Source organism: Echinops telfairi, unplaced genomic scaffold (assembly GCF_000313985.2).
Source record: "Echinops telfairi isolate 266 unplaced genomic scaffold, ASM31398v2 ScPeMD7_7424;HRSCAF=8462, whole genome shotgun sequence".
Lineage (NCBI taxonomy): Eukaryota > Metazoa > Chordata > Mammalia > Afrosoricida > Tenrecidae > Echinops > Echinops telfairi.
The window spans coordinates 68,254,336-68,265,409 of record NW_022111324.1 but is presented as its reverse complement, the minus strand read 5'-3'; the positions used below and the strand labels follow the sequence as shown (position 1 = coordinate 68,265,409).

General features: G+C 40.8%; 1 non-coding gene across 1 annotated transcript; it reads right to left on the bottom strand.

The window, feature by feature from the left end:
* Positions 1-941: 941 nt before the first annotated feature.
* On the bottom strand, positions 942-1,044 carry LOC115872427. The gene has a single exon (XR_004047832.1). It is a non-coding gene; the product is annotated as a U6 spliceosomal RNA (small nuclear RNA).
* Positions 1,045-11,074: the final 10,030 nt, after the last annotated feature.

The following is an 11,074-nucleotide window of genomic DNA, read 5'->3' as shown; positions in this document are numbered from 1 at the left end:
ATGCAGCACTGACATGCTTCCACCACCACTGGCTTCACAAGACTTTCCACTCACTGGCCTGAGATCTTCCTGCATTCTGCACCATTGCATGTGTTGCGTGAGTCTGAAGAGGAATTTACAGATTGGTATTGGGCTTATGGGCTAATATCAGACTCATGGACTTGATCTGGAGTGGGTTGGGATCTTTTCTTAATATAAAATTGTTCTTTATATAAAGCTTTTTCCTATACACATATAACTATCTATGAATTTGTTTCTTCAGTCTATCCATACTAACAACAGTCCACATTTTTAATGAGTTGAGAATTTTTGTGATCATATTTTAAAGATCTAAAACCTATTTCTCTGTTCTGTCTTCAAAGAACACTGCTTGTTTTTTTATAGATGTAATGCATTTTCTGCTTGGTAAAGTAGGGGCCAGTATAAAAGCGGGAGGCCCACAACAAGATGGATTGACACAGTGGTGGCAACCATATACTCAAGCATAAGAACACTTGCTTGATGCAAGTGAATGCGTGCAGGCCTGGGCCGTGTTTCGCTCGGTTGTGCCTTGGGTCACTATGGGTCGGAATCGGCTCAATGGCACCTAACAACCACAATGACAATGTGTTTTCTTAGTTACATGAGAATATTAAAAATCCTTCTTTTGAGTTTTTACTTCCATTCATAGTTTTCAAATCCTTCATATTAATTTTTCTCTATTGAATTTTCTTATTTGTATATAACAATGAAGTTATATGCTCTTCAGATGATTTGAAACTGGGAGAAATATTGAATGCATTAGCTCACAGAAGACCTCAAACATGCTTGACCTTTTCGTTTGGATCCCGAAGTACCTGGCAATGAAATGTAACAAATTGGTAGGTGAGGTTAGATTAGCCAATTCAAGGTTTAAGTTAATAGGACATTCAATTGAACCACAGTGGGAACTAAAAATACTAATGGATGTTAAACATTTTATTAATAAAGATTTAGACTGCGCAGGGGCCATGCTAATCTTCTCTGTATCGTTCCAATTTTAGTATCACGATCCCAATTCTACCTTACAAGTCTGGATAGACCAGAGGATGTACACAGGTACAGATAGGAACTGGAAACACAGGGAATCCAGGATGGATGATCCCTTCAGGACCAGGGATGTTAGTGACAATACTGGGAGGGTGGAGGGAGGGTGGGTTGGAAAGGGGAAATGATTACAAGGATCTACATGTGGGGGACAGACAACAGAAATGTGGGTGAAGGGAGATGTCGGACAGGGAAAGACATGACAAAATAATAATTTATAAATTATCAAGGGTTCATGAGGGATCAGGAAACGGAGAAGGAGGAAAACCAACGAGGAACTGATGCTAGGGGCTTAGGTCGAGAGCAAATGTTTTGAGAATGATGAGGGCAATGAATGTACAAATGTGCTTTACACAATTGATGTATGCATGGATTGTGATAAGAGTTGTATGAGCCCCTAATAAAATGATAAAAAAAGAGATTTAGACTGAAAGAAGTGATAACCTTTATTCGGTGAAGCCATGCTTCAGTAATAATAATAACTATATCATAATTCCTGGATTCCATATACAGAAAACATACCACCAATCCCAACCCACCCCCAGGCTCAAATCCGAAAAGCAATAACAAATTAAAACAAAGAAACACCTCAATTGAAAAGAAGACAGAAATTATTAAAAATGAACAATTTTAAAATGAGCCAAAGGGAGAATAAATGATAAGGTATTGAAATTTAATCTTCACTCATCCACTTTTCAAGGCCCTCTGTCTGACAGCAGCTATTTACACCTCTGATCAATGGTCACCGGGGATTCACCAGAGGCTTAATTCACATGGGGACTTTGCAAATGGATTTTGGGCTTTCAGTGTAAACTGAGTGCTCAAAATTTAAGCTCCAACACTGTTAGATCCTTCCGTCTTGGGTTTTATTATTTATAATCTTTGGATCATACTTCTCCCATGTGACTTGGCTGACCTCTTACTTAGATAGCTGCTTATTTTAAGACAACTCCTTAAGACCCCTCACACTATTCATTCTGCTATTGGGCAAATTGGGCTATTGGGCAAAAATGTGATTTTTCCACCACATTTTGCTCTAGCACCCATATCTTCAGTGATCTCTTCATGAGGGCAAGTATCATAAAAACTAATTGTTCCAGAAATAGAGGAAAGAACTAGGACTTAAAACTGTGACTTTCTAAGGCAATCATGTCCCCACCATCGTGTGCCTTAATATCCTTGATTTATGTTGATATTCTATGCGTCTTGGGCTGGCTTTCTATACACACATGCACTTCTTTGCACATAAAAACAATCAGGTTGCCCAGGCCTCTCCTCCACCTCTATTTAAAAAAATTTTTATTATTAAAAGTGGCCATCTAGCTTGGAAGCAACAAAGCTCACAGGGAAAAAGCACACCCACCTGTGTAATCACGAGGTGTTGAAAGGATCAGGTAGCAGGCACCAAAGAACAAAAACCATCATTTTGTGCCCACCTTCCCCATATAAACGCTGAAGACAAATGTGTGCATAAGTAAGTGTGGTGAAGAGAAGGCTGATGGTGCCCGGCTATCGAGAGATATAGCATCTGGGGTCTTAAAGGCTTGAAGGTAAACAAGCAGCCATCTAGCGCAGAAGCAACAAAGCCCACATGGAAGAAGCCCATCAGCACGTGTGATCATGAAGGGTCGAGGGGACCAGGTATCAAGCACCAAAGGGAAAAAAAATCATATCATCGTGAATGAGGGGAGTGCACAATGGGGACCCAATGCCCATTTGTAGACAACTGGACATCCCTTGCAGAGTGGTAGTAGGGAGGAGATGAGTCACTCAGGGTGCAGTGTAGCACTGATGAAACTCACAACTTTCCTCTAGTTCGTAAATGCTTCCTCCCCACCACTACCAGGATCCCAATTCTACCTTACAAATCTGGTTAAACCAGAGGATTCACAGCGGTGCAGATGGGAACTGGAAACACAGGGAATCCAGGACAGATGAACCCCTCAGGACGAGTGGTGAGAGTGGCTATATCAGAGGGAGGAGGGAATGGGGCGTAGAAAGGGGGAACCGATTACAAGGATCTACATATAAACTCCTCCCTGGGGGACAGACAACAGAAAAGTGGGTGAAGGGAGATGTCGGTCAGTGTATGATATGATAAAATAATGATTTATAAATTATCAAGGGTTCATAAGGGAGTGGGGAGCAGGGGGGCGGGTAGAAAAATGAGAAACTGATTCCAGGAGCCCAAGCGGAGGGTAACGAATGTGTAAGTGTGCTTTACACACTTGATGTATGTGTGGATTGTGATAAGAGTTGCATAAGCCCCAATAAAATGATTTAAAAAAAATTTTAAATTTCACCTTTATTTTTGAGTGGATTTTCTGCTATATAAAATGTGAATTTTAATTTCAAATCATAGGTATGCTCTTCAGCACCTATTTAAAATGATTTTTTGTTGTTGTTGTTGCATGTTTTGTACCAATTAAGCAATCAGCTAGTGCAGCGCTTAGGTGGCTATCACTCCAAGAACCACAGGAGGGCAGGCGAGTCTAAAGAATGAGAAGAGGACCAGGCCGGGCTCTAAAACCTGTCTTTGTTCAAGTGGAAGGCAAACCATTGAACAATCGGTGAAACCTGGAAAGTTTTGCGAACAATAGAGGAGCATTGTGTATTACGCGGTCAACTTGCACGCGAAACCATCATAAGAACACCGTTGTTTGCTCGATCCAAGATTTACAAGTGGGGATTTTTGGCAAGCCTGTTAATATTCTGAATCTCGTTTCTACTGCCTTGAAAATGGACCAGGTGTTGCCCATCACCCAGGTTTAAATAAAATCATACGGTTAAACGTTGCCCTGATGCTTTTTTTCTTCCACCTCCCTGCCCCCACCCCCTCCTCCCGGCCCATTAGTTGATTCTGCATAAGGAGCGCCACTTTTTTTCAACACCAAGTCTTTCTCCTCGGGGGGAATCCTTCCAGTCATCATTTCTGCTCTCATACTCTTTGCACTTTATATCTGATAGCCCCCCATACCTTGTACTTCATTTAGTTCCATGTCTGTTCTCCTAAGTTGCCTGAAAGCAGGTTGAAAGGTTGGCCCTTCAAAGCCACCTAGTGGCACCGCAGAAGACAGGTCCCAAGATCTACTTCCCACAGGACACAGCCTTGAGAGCTGCATGGAGCACTTGTGAGTTGAAGTCAACTGATGACAGTAAACAACACCAACATCAACAACAAAGAGCAGCCGTGTATGGTACACCTGGACTTAGTATCAACCAGCAGCTGGGAAGTAGCTTCTGACGCTGATTAGAGTTGATTTGTGCTCCACAGGGATTTCAATGGTTGATTTTTCTGAAGTAAATTGCCAGGTCTTTCTTCCAAGGAACCTCCTGATTACTGGCTGAAACTATTAGCCATTTGTACCACTTGGTATTGAGTAGACACTCAATAAAAGTTTATTCTAGGCATGACAAGATTTAAAGTACCTTGCCTCTGTCCTCCCTTGATCTTGCAATATTGAGTCATAGTTTATTGAACTAAAACTGGACTAGGAATTAGGGAAGACTTGGTCCTTGTTCTCATGAGTCTATGGTCTAAGGTTATGGTTAAAACTACTAGCAGCGAGGGGGCCACTGCTAGTTTAATGAATAATTGTACCTACCAAGCCCAGAAATGTTAGCCTGATGCAGAAGTGTTTCCAAAAAGTGGGCAATACTGCCCCCTGGTGGGTGCTGCAACAATCCAAGGGGGCTGCAAAAACTGATACTTAGCCCTTTATTCTGGATTATGGACTACAGAACAAAAGTTTTTAATTGCAGGGAGGCACTGATTTTCCCCCCCTGAAAAGGGTCAGTAGGAAGACCGAATTTGGGAACCTATGATGTGAAAGAAAGAAAGACATACCTCATTTGGTACATGTTGGGGTTCAAACAACTCTTGGCTGCAAATATAAACCGATATTTTTAAAGAACCAAAATATGTACAAGAGCTTATTTTTCAATAGGAAAAGGGAGCCAAAAGAGATCCCAACATTATGGTAGAATTCATACAGGCTAGAGAGGCATGAGGAATCATGTTGACATGAAGTTGATTCTGACTCATAACACCCCTGTAGGACAGAGTAGAGCGGCCCCTGGGAGTTTCCCAGACTGTAACTGCTTATGTGAGTGGAAAACTTCCTCCTTCTCCCTTGGAGCAGCTGGGGATTTTAACTGCTGACCTGCTGTTAGCCCACTGCATAACCACTAGCCACCAGGGCTCCCTACACACCTAGCACAGGGAGCCCAATGAAGGGTGCGGTAGCAAGGGCCTGGGGCTGTATTTTGGAGCTAGATGGCACTAGTGTCCTCAGCTAAGTAGGAGGGTACTTCATGCTGTCTTTTTCAGATATTTACTAGAGAAATAAAGACCATTGGTCAATGACTAAGCGCAAGGCTGGGCCCAGGGAAAGGCAGGTGTTCCTCTGATGGTGGTCAGGTTTCTTTGAAGAGCTTGATTCCCTCCCTTTCAATAACTCACACATGGAGATTGAGGCTTAGAGGAAGTTCCCGGAAACCTCTGGTATGGTGGCTGATTTTCCAGGAAACTATGTTTGTTTAGTGAAGCATCTAACAATGCCTGTTTGGGGGCCAAACCTGGCAGCTTCCATGCTTGTCTGAGAGCGAGAACAGGGATGGTCACAGGGGCTGGCTTCCTGGCCACTGAGGTCTGGTGCTGCCCTGTTCACATGCTAACTTTTGTTGAAAACTAATGATGGGTCGGCTACCCATTTTTATAATTTTATCTTGGAATGTGACAGAGTCCCATCAACAGCTTTATTGGCTCTCTAGTAATACATAAGTTGGACAAAAAAGGTGGAAAGGTAGAAGGAATTTCATATGTAAGCACCGATTTGGATCATGCTTCACACACAGGAATTCATCAGGCAAGCCAGTCTTTATCCATTAACCTATCCTATAACTTTTATTACAAATGTGTTGTGTCTCTGAAGGAGACCTATTGCCCAGTGGGTTAAGTGTTGACCTGCTAACCTCAAAGTTGATGGTTCAAACCCGCCTGGTTCTCTAAGGGTGAAAGAAAAGCCTGTTTCTCCTCCCTCCCCTATTGATTTGAAGCCTTAGAAACACTATGGCACAGTTTAGCCTGTTCTATAGAATTGCTATGAGTCAGAACCAACTTAATGACACTGGGTTTTGCTTTGGTTTCAGTTGATTGTGCTTCTGAGTCTTGGCAAGTTTCTCTGCTGAAATTGTATGAAGTCATGGTACCTGGGGATTGAACACAAATTCGGAGAGCTATCCATACACTTCCTGGGTGGCTGACCTGTTCTTAGGTGCTCTGTGGCTGCTTAGGCTGGAGAGGGGCCCTGGTAGAGATATCAAGAGGTATTCCTACTGCAGGCTTCTGAGTGTGGGTGTGAAAAATTAGCAAGGTTAGATTTTCCAGGTTGAAATTCCCAGTTGATTAAAAGTTGTGTTACAGTGGCCATTGGTTATTCTGGGTTGTTCGGAAGAAGTAGGACAGACATTATTTACTCTTTTTCTGGGTTTTCCAACATATGGCAGGGTTGGGTGTGTAGCTCTCCCATCTCCAATAAATAATAGACTTTTCCTTGGCCAGTAGCTTTTGTGCGTAGGAGGTGGACTGCCTTGTTCTCTTGGGGAAGATTGACTAAGCTGCCAGCAGGAGGATCCAAGTAAGTTGTAGAGAATGGCTTCCCAAGCAACATCATGATGGAGAGGGAGACCTGCACACTTAATATTTACTAAGGGGCCTACCAGTTACATTTATCACCTAATGATGCATTTGCACCGAGTGAAGCCACATGACATCCAGACACCTGCATAAAAGAAGGCTGTGTAATAATATGAATGTAGAGTAGGGTTAGGAGACCGGGATCATCACACACATTCAGTGATGCAGGTTTGAATATTAAAATATCAATTCATTCATAATTTTGTTTCTGCAAAATGATATAGTCAGACATTAAATGAAGGTGAATGATTTGAATTTCATTTATTTTAGACTTACTTACATTGAAATTTGAATTTATTTCAGGATATATATATATCTCAATACTTGAACATATTTAAGTGAGATTATAATGAAAACAAAGGAAGCCAATACCAGGAAACTGCAAATATTTTTAAAGACTCTATGCTCATGTTGTATAAATACTGTATTAAGATGTATACTATGTTAATATAATACATATTTCTAGAGTCTCAGTACAGGAACTATAATACATGCACAGGTTTAATCTCAACAAAATGTATTTAAACATGCCTCTGTTATCAGTGGATAGCTGCAGACAGATTTCATCAGTAACTATATAAAGGGACTTCAAAATGTTTGTGGACAAATGGAATTAACGAATTAAATACAAAATATAAACTTTATTTTCCGAACATAACCTCCTGCAAGGACATCTCTTCCATAAAGTGAAGGGTCAGTGAGAAAGACCCTCAACAAGATGGGTTGCCATAGTAGCTGCAACCATGGGCTCAGACAGCTACGAACAAGTGTGAGGATGGCACCGCGCAGTACATTGTTCTGTTGTATACAGTGTTGCTATGAGTCAAAACTGACTCAAGGGCACTCAACAACAACAACAACAACAACGACACAGAACCAAGAATTCTGGACATGTAACCATGTCAATCAATCTTTTGATATTATTAACTAAAGAAAAATGTGTGTCCTTTGAAGGTGTTTGTCTGTTTGTTTGTTTTTAATGAGAAAGTAAGACGCCAGAAGGAGCCAAATTAAGACTGTTTCTGGTGGATGCCTAATGAATTCCCCTGGAAACTCGTGTGAAATTGCCCCTGTTTGATGAGATGAAAGAGCAATATCATTATTGTGGTAAAGAAGGAATCTCTGGTGAATCATTCCTGGGCATTTGGAGGCTAAAGTTTTGGTTAACTTTCTCAAAACTCTCTCACAATAAGCAGATGTTATTGTTCTTTGGCTTTCCAGAAAGTCAACGAGCAAAACTGCCTTGAGCATCCCCCCAAACATGCTGCCATGATCTTTGCTCTTAACTGGCCTGATTTTGCTTTGACTGGATCACTCCCACCTCAGACTGATGCATCATTTTCCTTACTGCCTCTTGGTGACTTTGCTTTGATGTGCTGTCACTTCAGGGTTATATTGGTAGAGCCGAGCTTCACCTCCTGTCACAATTCCTCCCAGCAACATGTTCTTGATCTCAAGAACCCAGCAAAGGTGCTTGATCTCATTTGTTTAAAGTTTCCCCAGAATGTTCTGCTCTTGTCTGCAGCTGATCTGGACATAACAGTTTTGGTACCTATTAAGTGAAAGCCTGTCAACCTAAAACTTCCTGAGTTGTGTATGCTGAACCAAGTGAGATGTGCTGTATGGTGTTACCTATTGTTTCTGCTATTAATCATTGGTACTTCTCAATTAGGGCGAGAACAAGATTAATTGTTTCTTAGTCTCTACCCTTCTTAAAACAATTTATCCATTTGTAAATTGCTGATTTCTTTATCACTGATTTTATCATTCTTTGTCCAGGTTTCACCATAAATCTGATAGTCTTCTTGCTTAAATTTTAGCAGACTTCATGTTGCTTTAACAGGGGGCTCTTTTCAAACTGATGTATTATTTTTCTTAATGCCTCAAGGTAGGCCCTATTCAGGCAAATTAGAACAAGTTGGTATGAATTTAATTTGGTGGAACACATTTTTAACCCATGCAGTTTTATTTTCATAACATGCATTTTCTGTCAATATGCTCCTTAGAGGCAAGGATGGCAAGACTTCATGTTTGGGTAAGCGGAGAGATGATGAAAAAGAGGAGGGCCCTAAAAAGATGGATTGACATAGTGGTTGCATCAATGAGCTCAGTCATAGGAACAGTTGTGGGGATGGCGCAGGATCATACAATGTTTCATCCTGTTGTGCATAGGGTCACTATGGGTTGGAGCCAACTTGAGGGGACCTAAAACCAACAACAACAACAAACCCATCAAGATTACTTTTTGGAATCCCCCAAAATAGTCTTCATAAACTTCTGACCTCTGTGCCTTAACTTTAACTGGCCCAGCTGAACCCCTCAGAAACCACTGATTGCATTGAATTTTCTTGAAGGCGTTCTAATCAAAGTCAGATAAGAGCTTGCAGGGGCTTCCCAAAGCTCATTGCATACTCGGACTCACAAGAAAAGGTTCTGTATTTTTTTGAGTTTGCATTTTCTTTTCTATTGAGAAGTCCTCTTCGACCCCTGTCTTCGTCTGGTTGGAGCGCCTGCTGAGGAGGGCTACTGAGCCAGTTGAAGCTAAGGCACAGAGGCCCATTCCAAAGGTTATGAAGACCATTTTTTTGATGGATTCTAAAGGGTAATCTTGATAGATGTTCTTGGGTAATAGAGAACCATTATGAAGGCTTATTATGATGAAGTTGTAAGAAAATTCAGAAATGGATTGTTGAGAAAAAGTGCAGAGAAATTGAGGCAGGGAATGTTATTCTAGCATGACAACACATGTGCATATTCTTTGAAGACAGCTGTCCCTCATACAGCTCTTCTATGAGAATTTCATTGGGGAACTTTGCCTCATCCTTCTTACTGTCCTGATCTTGTCCCTGAAGATTTCTTTCTGTTCCACAACTGAAAGAACATCTTAAGAGAAACAGAATTGAGTCCCTCAAGGTTGCCAAAACTGCTGTTTTGATGTAATACAAATTGAAAAATACAGAATTCTTCAGGGAAGTGTTAGAGATGGAAACACTGTCTTCGAAGTGAACAGGCCTAGATTAGAATGTGTTGACACATAATAGCTTCACATTGTGATATTTTTGTTTAATAAAGGTTTCTATGGCATTATAGCAATATTTGTGGGCTTTGCTGTCAGTGTGTGTAGATAGACATTCATACTCAACCCTGGCCAAAATCATGGAACTTAAAAATATGAGGTCTAATTTAGGCTAAATTCCTTATTTATCTAGAACTTCCAATTAAATGTTTGCTGAGTATCTACTATGTTGTTCAGCTAGATGGGTACTAGGAGAATCTTGGAATATTATGAAGCACGAAAATCAAAGACCTAGCCTTCTTCAATCATTGTAAAATGGTGTTTTGTGGAAAGCAGTTTCTTTTTTTGATTTCTCAAAAACTTGAACATAGAATTACTATATTACAATTTCACTCCGAGGTACGTACACAAGAGGATTCAGAATAGAATCACAAACATATGCATGAACACCAGTGTTCATTGGAGCACTAGTGATAGTAGCTCAAAGTTGGAAACTTCCTGAAATACAATCAGCAGATGAATCAATTAATAAAATGTAGTATATGTGTGTGTGCATTTACACCAGGGAATATTACTTAGCTATAAAGAATAATAGAATTCCAACACATTCTTCAACACACAATGATGGAAAAATTTGGACATGAATAGGGGTGATGGCTGCATAACACGATGATTGTAATTCATGTCATTGGATTGCACATGCCAAGAAGTGTGAAGTACCAAATGAGTTGTTATACTCTATATGTTTATATCACGATTAAGAAAAGAATTCACTGTCTTTTTGGAAATAGAACAAATGCACGAACACTTATGAAACCCAGCCACATAACAAGGTGGCTATTTGTATAGTCCTGAGAAAGATGTAAGTGCTACAGTCTCAGGAACCCACAAGGGCCATTCCACCCTGTCCTACATGTTACGATGAGTCAGAATCAACTATCTGGCAATGATACGTATAGTAATGCTTTAGGAAAGGAAGAAATCATTGTGGTATTTAGAAAAAAAATCTTGGAGGTGTTGGGCATGGATTTGGACTTTTCATAGATGTTAAAAAAGGGGATAGGCATTCTGAATTGAAATAGGAATGATATGAAGGTAATAAAGATCAAGAAGAGTGAGTTAGTTAATTGTGCCAACCTGGCTGGTAATCACATGTGGGCTAATTGAAAGGTGGAGGGATAAATGGGTGGTGAGCCTCGCCTTTCTAGTTCTCAGGTCTCTTGCTTTGTGATGGTCGCACCAGGGTGCAGCTGCCTTAGCAGTTCCCTGCTTCAGCTTGCAAGATTGACTTCCTA